This window comes from Leptonychotes weddellii, chromosome 10, assembly GCF_054177405.1.
Source record: "Leptonychotes weddellii isolate Sample4059 chromosome 10, ASM5417740v2, whole genome shotgun sequence".
Lineage (NCBI taxonomy): Eukaryota > Metazoa > Chordata > Mammalia > Carnivora > Phocidae > Leptonychotes > Leptonychotes weddellii.
In genome coordinates this window covers 117,595,316-117,605,590 of record NC_138378.1, presented here as the reverse complement: position 1 = coordinate 117,605,590, position 10,275 = coordinate 117,595,316, and the positions used below count along the sequence as shown (strand labels likewise).

The window sequence follows — 10,275 nt, the reverse complement described above, 5'->3', positions numbered from 1 at the left end:
TTTTTTTTTTTTTTAATTTATTTGCGAGAGAGAGAATGAGAGACAGAGAGCATGAGAGGGAGGAGGGTCAGAGGGAGAAGCAGACTCCCTGCCGAGCAGGGAGCCCGATGCGGGACTCGATCCCGGGACTCCAGGATCATGACCTGAGCCGAAGGCAGTCGCTTAACCAACTGAGCCACCCAGGCACCCTCTCTTTGGTACTTAAAGACACAAGAAAAATCTCCATTTCTTTCTTATGAAATCTTTTCTCATAGACTATTAAGGAAAATAGGTCTTAAAATCTAAATAGAAGAAAAAAATCCATTTGACATGAGGAGCTTGCAAAAAACACAAAACAACAAAATCACTGTTTCAGGCACCTCAATTATGAACAAATCACACTATCTACATGTAGATGCTGCCATAGATCCATAGAGACACTTCTGCCTAAAGACACACACAGTTATGTGCTTTTTCTTGCATTACAAGGAGAAAAACAGTTGAACATTGTTGTACTTTGTCTAAGGGACCATTGTTCTTTGAAACAGTCAGACTCAATACAAGCAAATTGTCATTCCAACAGGTTCTAAGCACTTTTCCCTCCTAAAGGGTCCTAACAATATTTTCTTAAACTGAAAGTAAATACATCAGAAAAATAAATATTTTCGATACAAATACTACTTACATCTGCAAAGCTTCATCCAGTTTAAAAACTTCATTTCAAACACCTTTGAGTTCTTCAAAAATGTATAGGGCCTCTATGATAGGCAAAGCGTTAGGAAACCAGAAAATGCACAAGTCCCAGACCTAGCCCTGGATAACTTTAGAATCTAATGAGAAAAGAAAATAGGTACACAAAGAACTTCAACTCAACTATTAAACGTCTTTTTAAAGGTTCTATGAGAAAGTGTTTTTAAGAACACCGCACCAAAGGAAAGCACATAGAGGATGAATGTCTCAAGGCAGGTGACAGGATTCCCAATCATAGCTGATATCCACAACCATCTGAGGAGTTTCTCCTTGTCTCCCTCCTTCTCTCCCTCCTCCCTTTTTCTTTTCATTAGTGTCTAATAGAAAACGAAGTGTGATAATTATCATAGAAGCATTCTTGGGCCACTGACATACAAAATATTGTATCTTTGTAAATACCCATTTCAACACTGTCATCTTACAGATAAAGAAAATGAGATCAGGTCTTACTCCAGACACTGAATCAAAATCTTCGGGGGTAAACCCAAAGGTTGATATAAAAAACAAAAAAGAAAAAACACCCCATATGTCCTGATAATCCTCGAGGTATAGGAGCCAATAGTGTTGGAAAATTAGGGAAAGGGCATTTTATTTTTTATTTTTTTAAAGATTTTATTTATTTGACAGAGAGATAGAGAGAGAACACAAGTAGGCAGAGAGGCAGGCAGAGGGAGAGGGAGAAGCAGACTCTCCACCAAGCAGGGAGCCCGACGCGGGGCTCGATCCCAGGACCCTGGGATCATGACCTGAGCCGAAGGCAGCCACTTAACCGACTGAGCCACCCAGGCACCCCGGGAAAGGGCATTTTAAACAAACAAATGACAAAAACAAACAATGTGAAGGAACCACTGAGAAATGAAAATGTGAAGGAGCACAATGTGGACTCCTGGAAGGTGGGGGTGGTCAGAACGGGAGGTGGATTTGGAAAGTGAGGGCTCTGTGTGTCATGCTGAGGAGTTTACAGCTGAGCCCGTAAGAACTGAAAAACCACTGGAAATTTTTAAAATAAAAAAGTGATGTGGTCCACCCTCTGCTTCTGCAAAGGCAGGAACAGAACAAGGACAGGAGGCTGCTCTATTAGCCTCCCTGAGAAAGGAGCCTGCAGTTGCAGGGACAGAGAGGAGAGAACCAATTCAAAGGATGCTCAGGCCAGAGGACTGTCAGGTCTGGTCACTAGATGAAGGGATGAGCGAATGCGAAGGGCAAGAGGTCGTTAATAAATGATAGCATGGTGAAAAAGGACAATGTGGGGGGAATATCCAGAGCAGATAAGGAAACTCCGTCTTAATGTTTAGGTGACCTGTCTAAATAAATAGCTTAAGAATAATTCATAAATTATCCACTAATAATTTATCCACTAATGGCCAGGACAACTGTGCAGGAGATACAAAGATGCACAAAATGTGGTCCTGCTCCAAAAAAACCAAGAGTGAGTCACAGACACAGAACCAGAGTACAATTTAAGCGCTAAGGCTCAGACCCCAGGAGAAGCCAGAGGAGGAGCACTCCAACCCCCAGACCTGGGGAGGCATCCCCAGGCAGAGCCAGCGTTTGAGCCTTGTGTCTGGGCTGGGAGGATAAGGAACTGGATGGTCAGACAACGGCAGGAACTCTAGGAGGAGGGAGTAGCAGAATTCGTATCCAGAAAAGAAGCTATAGGACACCCAGATGCAGAAGTCCACACTACTACCTTACATAGAAGACATACACACCCAAATGTTCAAATAACTGTTCTGAAAGGTCTTAAAGGTAAAACTTTGCCAAACTGAAACCATATCTCAGTCATTCTTTCATGGGTGGGGTAGGGCTGGGGAGGCCAAAGATTACCAGAGAGGGAGAGAGCAAGAAAGAAGGAACACACCTACGCTATCTGGAGATACATCATGTCCTGGGTACTTGGCACTGGTTATCACATTTAATCCCCAGAACAAGGTGCCATTTCCCCATTTTACTCAGCCAACTCCAGGTCACTTATAATAACAGGTATCCAAGTCCGACTGGTTCTAGGCTGATCAAGGGCTGCCTCTCTACTTCTAGAGAATGTCTGAAGGTCAAACTTGATTGCTACAGACAAGACTTTTAGAAAGGATGCTATCTGCAAAACAATGCCACCCTATTTAACAGAACATCAACAACTGGTCACGTCCCATTGCTAATAAACACAATAACAAAGATCCTATGTGGAGTTCATGTACATTTGTTTTGACTTGTTACAGGTCAACCCTTTCTACAAGCTTTCTTTTAGATGGAAAGAAATTTAGACTAAGATGACTTAATGTTCTTTTTTCAAAGCTGTTTTGTTGAAAATATATACACATGACCTGATGTGCCTTCAAAGAAACTGCCCCCAATAATTTGGGAGTAGGGGAGGGGGAGGGCAGGCAGGGTACAGGAAGGAAGAAAGAAGTAAAACTGGAAAACCTTAGCTAATTTAAGAATTACTGGTAACAGTAAAAAAAGCTGCACAGAAAAGTCCTTATAAAAGCAACAGTTGTAGACACATCAGAGGATGTTCTTTAAGGAGCATGTTTTGCATGAGCTGGTGAGAGAAGTATTTTCTTCAACACCAAATGACGTGGCTTGATCTCACAATTAAGTCAGTGTCTAGGCACTCAGGTTAAAAGCCTACTACTCAGTAATTTATGACACTCCAGTGTAACAGCAACAAGATTAATTATTTTTTAAGGACATTCAAAGAAATACTGAAATACTTAATATCCAAAATAAATCTGTAAGTGTATTTAGGGAGAGAAGGATCCAAGATAGTGACCTAGGAGGCTCCTGAATTCACCTCTTCCAAAGGACACACCACAACTCAGAATCCACAGAGCGATCCGTAACTATGGGAGGCGCTGGATGGGAACTACCTTACTGTGGTGATCATTTTACAATATGCTCACATACCAAATCATTATGTTGTACCCCTTAAACTCATACAATCACATATATCACTTACATCTCAGTAAAACTGGGGAGGAAAAGTATTTAGGTAGTTTAAAAGCTATTTCAAAGATTAATTAATGTGAATAGGGTAAAGGACTCTTCTTCTAGAAAGACTAAAATCACACCCCATTTCATCAGCTCTGCTGCTAACACCTGCCTGCATTTTTACTGTGGGCCAGGGGTGAGTAGGCCCCTCTCAGGTCTCCACCTGACCAATGGTTGCTCGCAGTGCCCTTGAAATCCATGGCCAGGGCGTGCTCAGGCCCCACTTCCATGGGCTGCTCCCCATGAGTGGATGTGGCAGGAAAAGAAGGGAGGCCCGTTTCTAGGACACTGGAGACTGGCTTTGCGGACCCCATCCACAGGACTCAGACCTGCAGGCGGTTGGCTCTACCACCTTCTTCCAGGCCCTTCCGGCTTTCTGTCCCAAGTACTTCCCCAGGTCGATTGCATCGAACTGCTCCTTGAGGACCCAAACTAACACAACCATTCTAAGCCCTTTACAATTATCAACTTAATCCCCACACAAACCGTCTAAGTTGTGCTCTACTCTCTGTTTTAGAGATGAAGAAACCAAGAAACCAATGTATTGCCTCCTACACTTAAAAACAAATTCCAGATAAATTAACGGTCCGTACTCAGCTGTGGTGGTCATTCATGCTATTCACCCACCGCTGCTTCTCCTCTCCTGGGCAGAGGAAGAATGAATTTCCTGACTCCCCGCCATGACGAGCCTCGGCCAGTGAGCTGTGAGCAGAGTGATGTGCGTCACCCCTTAATCACCAGAACCAGAACCTTCAGACTTCAGAGTTGTCTTCCCATCTGCAATGTTCCAGAAACGACGAGCAAAGCCCCCCTGCCAACTTGTAATTAGACAAGTAGCAAGACAGACCTTTGTTGTTCTAAGCCTGTGAGATTTAGAGATAGTTTTTCACCCCCGCATAATCTAGCTTATTCTGACTTGCTAAAATAACTAAAATTATGTATGTCCTAGACAAGAATGTAAGAGATTACATAAGCTTATTGAGTAATATAAATAACATAATAAATAATATTAATTTTACATAATAAACAGATTTGCTACACAAAAGTTGAAGACTTCTACACAACAAAAGAACACTAAAATAATGTTATAAGTAAGTCTGGAAGGAAAAAATGCGTACATGAGATACTTGACAAAGGGTTTTAATATTCAAAATGTAGAAACAACTAAAAGTCAATAGGAAAAAACATAATTAAAATATAGGAAGGGGCGCCTGGGTGGCTCAGTCAGTTTTGCATCTGCCTTCAGCTCAGGTCATGATCCCCGGGTCCTGGAATCGAGTCCCACACTTCTCCTTCTGCCCCTCCTCCCATTCATTCTCTCAGTCACTTTCTCTCCCTCTCTCAAATAAATAAAATCTTTAAAAAATTTTTTAAAAAGTAAAATGTGGTTAAAAGAATGCATACATCTGTATGTTTTGACGTGAAAGATCACCAAGATAGTCTAGTAAGTGAAAAGCACAAGCTGCAGAACAGAAGAAAAACCCAAACTACGTATACATTCCTTCATTATATATATATTTACTGTACTAATTACGAACCTGCTATGCACCCACAATGTGCTCGACATTAGCACGGTCTCCACATAATCTCTTCATGAATGCCACACGTCCCTACTTGTCAGTGCTCAACAAACAGCAGGTGAGCTCTAGGCACAGGCCGTGTGCTTGGCAGGCCAACTTCAGGTAACCCTCGGGACCACCCTGGGGACGCAGCTCTGTGCTGCTCACCACACGCTGCCCTGCTTCCCTGTGCACATGCACAGAACCAGGCATCAAACTATCAGACTGGTCACCCCGGAGAAGGAGGTCATGGAGAAGAAGCAGACTTGAAATATTTCCAATGCTGGATGTAGTGAAACCCCCTATGCACACCCCTCCCATTTCCCCCACAAAAGGAATAACTACTAGCCTAAAGTTGTAGTACTCTCGTAAGTATTTTCAAACCTTTTCCACCTGTGTAATTTTATCCTCACAATATTCATGTGACCTAAATGTTATCTCTACTTTAAAGGAAACAGCAAGCATGGAAGATTTGGGATCCAGACCTTGTGACTCTGTCTTAGGCTTTTTCTTTTAGTTCCAAAGTTGAACCTGATCCTACCATTTTCTCATTTTTACCAAGGGTGCTTACACTTTAACTAACGTGTAGCTAAGAAAATGTTATGCTTCAAATTTCCTCCCTCTCCTGGAACACGAGGAGGGGATTTCGGAAGTGTTCAAAATGCATATCAAGTTATACACTCATCATTGTGCAATTTTCTGAACAGATCTGTGCTATCAAATAGGAGCTCACCAGCCACATGTGACTATGAGCTCTTTCATGTGGTTACTCAAAATCGAGATATCAAATACACACCAGACTTCAATGACCTAGTACGAAAAAGAATGTAAAATTACCTCATTAATAATTTTTATATTGATTACATACTGAAATATTTTGAACATACGAAGTTAAATAAAATATTTTATGAGCATTAATTTCACCTGTTCCTTTTTACTTTTTTAATGTGTCTACTAGAAAACTTAAAATTATATATATGGTTAACATTTGTGGATCACATTGTATTTTTATTGGACAGCCACAGGCAAATCTGATATACTTTTTTAATTTAAATTCCAGCATAGTTAACATACAGTGTCATATTAGTTTCCGGTGTACAATATAGTGACACTGCTCAGCTCATCATGATAAATGCACTCCTAATTCCCATCATCTATTTCACCCATCCCCCTCCACCTCCCTTCTAGTAACTCTCAGTTTGTTCTCTATAGTCAAGAGTCTGTTTTTTGGTTTGTCTTTTTCTTTGTTCATTTGTTTTGTTTCTTCAATTCCACATATGAGTGAAATCATATGGTATTTGTCTTTCTCCGACTGACTTATTTCACTTAGCATTATACCCTCTAGATCCATCCATGTTGTTGAAATGGCAAGATTTCATTCTCTGTTATGGTTGAGTAATATTCCGTTGTATATACGTACCACATTTTCTTTATCCATTCATCAGTCGATGGCTACTTGGGCTGCTTCCATAGGTTTGGCTATTATAAATAATGCTGCAATAAACATAGGAGTGTGTGATCTTTTCAAATTAGTATTTTTGTATTCTTTGGGTAAATACACCATGGTGTAATTATGGGATCATAGTATAGCTCTATTTTTAACTTTCTGAGGAACCTCCAGACTGTTCTCCAGAGTGGCTGCACCAGCTTGCATTCCCACCAACAGTGGAGGAGGGTTCCCCTTTCTCCGCATCCTCACCAACATTTGTTGTTTCTAATATACTTTATTTTAAAAGCTTAAAAATGTTCCCCCTCCAATGAAAAAATGTGTAAACTGCTACACGTGCCCAAGAACATTTTGTCAATTACCACTACATCAGAACTAAGCATTCTATAAACCAACAATTGACTTATTTTAGAGTAAAAATAGAATTTAAAAAAAAGTTTAGAGTAAAAAAACCTAAACCTTGAGGCAGCTCAAGAGGAGTACAATCCTCAACATATTAACAAAAGTGGCCCAAAATATCAATTCCTACCTCCATATCTTTTATCAAGGGAATACAAAATCTGTTTTAATGTTACTTTTCTATAGTATAACTGGCTTTTAGATAGTACATTTACATTCTCAGCCAGTGTCTTGCAAGGTAAACAGCCAGGCTTTGGGAGACCCCACACCGCTGGGGTGGGAAGTGAGGCACGCAGCCTATAACCAAGGAAAAAAGGGTTCTCAAGGCCCCACAGACAGAACAACCTTTAACATCATCGGCACTGTGCTCAAATCTACCTGTGTAAATCCAGCTGTGTAAGCATCACCCAGACAGCTAGTTTGAAATGGATACTTGCCCCAAAGGTTTTATTCCCCAAGCCTAAACCAGGACCTGAATTTTTTTTAATTCCCCAGGCAAAACCTGTGTGTAGCTATGTTTGGGAAACATGTCCTCATCAACCAACCTCAAATCCAAGTAGATATGATGGGTGACAAAGGCAAGGCATAAAAACACTTTTTAAATCTTTAGGAAATAATATAAATATATAAAAATACCATTAAATACCCACCAGTTTTGCCAAAATTTTAAGTCTGACAACACCAAGCATAGACTACAGTGTGGACAATGGGACCTCATACAAGGCTAACACAACTACTTTGGAAAACAATTGCATTCTCTTACAGGACTGAAACTATTCATACCTTATGACTCAGCCACTTCACTACTTAGAGGTATAATATGGGAACCACGAGACATGTACAAGAATATTCAAAACAGTGTGATTCACAATAGCCAAATGCTAGAAAAAACCCAATGCCCATTAACAGTAAAATGGTTAGGGGCACCTGGGTGCCTCAGTCTGTTGAGCATCCAACTCTTGATTTCAGCTCAGGTCATGATCTCAGGGTCGTGAGATCCAGCCTCAAGTCAGGCTCCTTGCTGGTGCTGGGCGTGGAGACTGCTTAAGATTATTTTCTCTCCTTTCCCCTCTATTCCTCCGCTTCCCCTCACCTCTGTCTCTCTCAAAAACAAACAGTAAAATAGCTAAATTGTGGTATATTTTTACAACAGGAAACTACACAGAACAATGAAAATGAAAGAATTATAGATTTTTTTCACAACATATGGATTAAATTCAATACACAATGCTGTATGAAAGAAACCACACATCTCTTGAATTCATTCAGAGGAATACAAACAACATAAAAACATATATTAATAAAAAGCTCCAAAAAAACAACCAACAACCCACACTGTTTGGGGATGCCCACCTGAGCAGTAAAGCTATAAAGAAGAGCATGAAATGATTATCACTGAAGTGGTAACTGCGGAGGAAGGGATCAGGTTACAAGGAGAAACATCCAGGGGGGTAATATTCTATTTCTTTCCCCGGGTGGTTACAGAGATACTGACTTTTTAATTGTTAAACTTTATGCATTAGCTATGGTAACATTAGGTGCTGTAATAAACAGACACCCAAAAATATGTAATGGCCCCAACAAAACTGGGGTTCATGTAACAGCCTGAAGCAGATATTCCCCGGCCAGGGGGCAGCCTCCCTTGGCAGCTGATTCAGGGGTCCCTGCTCCCTCCATTCTGGGGTGCCATCATCCAGAACCCCATCATTGCTTCATCCAGCCACAAGAAGGAAAACATGAGAGCATGGGAAAGGCACACCTGTTCCTAAAGAGCCCCAGCCTGAAAATGGGACACGGATCGCTGTGGGCAGAGCCGCTAACAGAGCCCCAGCACCCTGCAAGGCCGCCTGGGCCCTGCGCTCGGGCTGCGAGCCAGGACAGGCAGAACGCTGACTCCCGCCGAAGAGCTCGGTGGCCTCCGCCGCACTTCTGCTGTTTCATACTTTCCTACACGGGTGTTACATTTCACAATTAAAAAGGGAAAATGAAAAACTACAGCTCTATCTCTCCAAGTAGTCATGAGTCTGCCCCAAGGAAGAAATTCAAAATGTCGTTCTCCATACGCAATTAAATTAGGAAGGCAAGGCATGAAACTGAGAGTATTAAATTGTTACATGTGTATCTACACCTTACGCTTATTATGAATGTTGAAACCCATAAAAATCTTAAAATTATAAGTGTCCTAAAAGACCAGCCAGTCCAGCCCCCAATCTATACAGTGTTTCCCTCAGAAACTGCCTGGATATAGTTGGTCATCCATCTTCTGACTTCCAGAGACAGGACGCTCACTACTTCGCAAGCCAATTTGTTCCATTGTTGGAAATCACTAAATTTTCAAAAGTTCTTCCTGACAGAGACCTGAACTCTTCCTCTGAGAAGTCCCCCTTGCTTCTGCTGGCCTGTCCCTATCCAGGTCAAGTCAAGTGTCCCTCTGTGGTCCCCCAGCACCTACACACACTCCGTGGCTTGTCTATCGTGTGTGCTCCTCTACACTCTCCAGATGGGGCAGAGAATCTGGTACACAGTAAACAAACTTTTTTTTTTTTTTAAGAAAGTGGCCTATTTTGTGTCTTTTAGAAAGACACAAAATAAGCCTAATTAGCTTTCCACAAGGATAACCCCTTTGAAGATGCACAAACTCCTTTCCACAGTAAGCCACAGAAACGCAACAAATGCTATTTGGAGAATAGCATTCCAGACTTTTTACCAACTTTGTCCAATACACTACTCAAATAAAGAAAACCAGGTATTTCTCTGCTTTTGATATAACAATTCCTGAATCCTACAACACCAATATACAGCTTTCTTAAAGTCACAGTATGACGCTTTGTCAACTAAATTTTAGAAGACAAAATACTGCTTAGGATTTTATCACTTGTTCTGACACCCACCAGAAAAGTTAAGTCACTAAAAAGAATTCCAAATAAAAAGTTCTAAAGAAATATAAGTGGGGAAAAAAAGACTGAAGAAACAAAGTTTAGCTTAGTCCAGTATTTTCTTTGAAGAACAGGTTGAGAGTTCAATCCTCATTTCAAATGCAGCCATTCTCGGGGAGTGGGGAATTAGAGCTTTCTACGCAATATCAACTCTAATGGCTTTTAAATATTCAAATTAAAGTCAAGAATTATATAATATCTCAACAGTTCTGACATA

At 41.0% G+C, this 10,275-nt stretch overlaps 1 protein-coding gene across 5 annotated transcripts in view; it reads right to left on the bottom strand.

Moving 5' to 3' along the window:
• Nucleotides 1-10,275, bottom strand: part of MBOAT2 (membrane bound glycerophospholipid O-acyltransferase 2) — a 116,595-nt gene that overhangs the window by 70,940 nt on the left and 35,380 nt on the right. For 2 of the 5 annotated variants that reach the window (XM_081797240.1, XM_081797241.1), the window contains exon 1: nt 4,345-4,365. The exons of the other annotated variants lie outside the window; for them this stretch is intronic. The gene's annotated coding sequence lies outside the window, so the exon portion shown is untranslated. Of the gene's footprint in view, nt 1-4,344; nt 4,366-10,275 lie in introns of those variants that run through there. 5 annotated transcript variants of the gene reach the window in all.